Here is a 2,722-nt window from a genome sequence, read left to right on the forward strand (position 1 = left end):
TCAGAAAAACACTCAGTAGATGAAAACCTGTCTGCACTGATCCACAAAGTGAGTAATGTCATATCTGTCTGACCAAGAGTACAGCTTTTAGTCAATATTATATAGGGTTAGTTTTAGGGTTAGGGTTAGATTCAGGTTTAAACTCATATCACCATTTATGCTGATAAGTGATAATAAATTAAACCAATTTCTCTGAAGCTGAGATGAGGTTGAGCTCAAAAAAGTCATTGTGAAACAGTTTTTCAAAGAATTTAACAAAATACAAAACATGAAATTGAGAAATTATTTTTATTGTGCTGCCACCTGTTTCTACAGGTCTCATGTCAGAATCTGAATGTAAATGCATTTGTATGTAAAATGTTAAGATCAGGTGGGTCTGTTTTGTGTTAGGCAACACACTGAAAAGGTTACAAGCTGGAAATATAAAAACATCCATTAATCAGGTTTCAGATATTAAAGAGTAGAAGGAAATAAGATTCATCATCTGTTCTAACAAACAGATAATTACTTAATATATCAATAGTTCAGAAGCACATCTTAAAACATTAAAATCTCCAAAATATTGTCATTGATAAGGTGCAAATCTATTTTAAATCTTTTTTTTTTTTGGTAAAGAAATAACATATATACTTGGAATTTTTCAGGTTGCAACAATGGCGTCTGTTAAAGAGCTGCTTTTAGAAACGCTCAATGATTTGAATTACAAGAAGAAGACCTTTAAGTGGTTGCTGCAGTTTACGTTGTTCAAGAGGAACCTTCCACAACTCTCATGGGAACGACTGAAGTGGGCAGACACGGCAGACCTACTGGTGGATGTGATGGTGCGGGACAACACATCACGCGTCAACGAGTCGCTGCTGGCAGAGCTGCAGAGATCAGGCGAAGTTTCTCAATGCCGACAACACCCGAACCAGGAGGGATACGGCTGCAGACGCTGTCAGACGACCGAGCCCCTCAGCCGCACTCAGCACAGGGTGACAGGATACAAGAGAGCACAACTGTCACATTAATCTATAATAATAGGTAGATAGATATAGATAATACATTTTTTATCTTTGGGGCAAAATATTTAGTATAGCTTATACTATAAAGCAACACAACAACACTATATAGGACTGCCATGACAGCAAAAATACAAAAGAGTTGAATCAACAACAACAGATAGACCTCCACCTGAAAGACCTGAAATTGAAATATTAATATATTATTCTCAGGACTAAATATTGTATTCAGGACAAAGACACATAAAGTTTACACACAGTTTATTTATTATTATGATTCAAATTTGTATTAAATGTGTTGCAGCTGCAGGATCATCAACTGAGGCATTAGGTGTGAATACCACGGAGAGAGGTAGGAGCCATATACAAAAAATAAAGACACTTAAAATATTAATTAAATATATAAAGTTTCCTACAGTTATTTTAATTAACATTTCAGTATATGAATTGTTAACAGAGTTTAACAGCAAATACGATCCATCAGGTTGGTTATTGATTTTTACTATTAAGTAGATTTGTTAATTTTGCAATGAATCCCTAATATTAGAATTCTTATAGTCTGACAGTGTCTGATTGAATAAATCATTTATCAGTCCTTTTATATTTTCTTTGTCCTCAGAGAAACACTCTGTGGATGAACATTGGCCAGCACTGACCCAGAAAGTGAGTAATGTCACATCTGTCTGACTTTAAACTCAGGCTGAAACAATTAATAGATCAGTTGATCCACAGAAAATAAATATCTGATTGAAAGATATTGCACATTTTCTCTGAATTTACCAGGTGGAGACGATGGCATCTGTGATAGAGCTGCTTTTGGAAACACTGAAAGATTTGAAATATAGGAAGTTCAAGGAGTTCAAAGAGATCCTGAGGCAAATTCACTTTCCATCGTTTAGGAAATTGGGGGTGCTGGAGACAATGGGCCTGCAGGACACAGTGTTTTTATTGGTGCAGACTTTTGGTCAACGGTCTGTGGAGAAGACCAAGGAGGTTTTAAAGAAGATAAAGAGGACTGACCTGGACCGAAGGTTGTCTGACAGCAGCACAGGATCCAAAAGTAAGACAAAAAACACCTTAAAATCATGAAATTTTATCATGAAAGAACATGATTCTTATAAGTTTCTAAGCAATGTTTTCTTCTCTTTATAGTAAAAAGTACAATTTTGAATCTAAAAAAAAACCATAATCTCATGTACATTATATATTTTATAAATAACATGAACTATGAAAAATATTGTGAGAGGAGGTTATACACTGAACAGGTTTTGGGTTAGCCTTCACTCTCCACGTGCATCAATGACCTTCGGCCCAGTTCACCGCTTTTTGTTCCTTGCCACTTTTTGATAGGTAGTCTGAACCACAGACTGCAGCCCGGGAAGTACCCAAAGATGCTGCAGTTTGGAGATGCTCTGACCCAGTCTTCTTACAATGAATTTGTTGCTTGTCATAGTCGCTCAAATCCTCACGCTGCTCATTTTTCTACTTCTGACACATCAGCTTTGAGGACAAAATGTTCACTTTCTAATATATCCCACTCATAATCAGTGTTATTCACTTCACCTGTCAGTGCTGCTCATAATGTAATGGCTGATTGGTGTATGTCACTGTTATGGAGATTTAAGTGTGATTTTATGTATTGTACAATATTGCCTGATAACAATGTTTATCCTCAGATGTTAGATCAGTTGCTTATGAGTGACTTTTACCACTTTTCTCCT

At 36.0% G+C, this 2,722-nt stretch overlaps 1 long non-coding RNA gene across 1 annotated transcript; it reads left to right on the forward strand.

The window, feature by feature from the left end:
- The first annotated feature begins 1,307 nt into the window (after positions 1–1,307).
- Positions 1,308–2,055, forward strand: LOC118335964. Its single transcript, XR_004797088.1, has 3 exons — positions 1,308–1,353; positions 1,621–1,664; positions 1,785–2,055. It is a non-coding gene; the product is annotated as an uncharacterized LOC118335964 (long non-coding RNA).
- The last annotated feature ends 667 nt before the right edge of the window (positions 2,056–2,722 follow it).

The sequence above is a fragment of the Morone saxatilis genome, unplaced genomic scaffold (genome assembly GCF_004916995.1).
Source record: "Morone saxatilis isolate NCDOM2014 unplaced genomic scaffold, NCSU_SB_2.0 Contig24, whole genome shotgun sequence".
Lineage (NCBI taxonomy): Eukaryota > Metazoa > Chordata > Actinopteri > Moronidae > Morone > Morone saxatilis.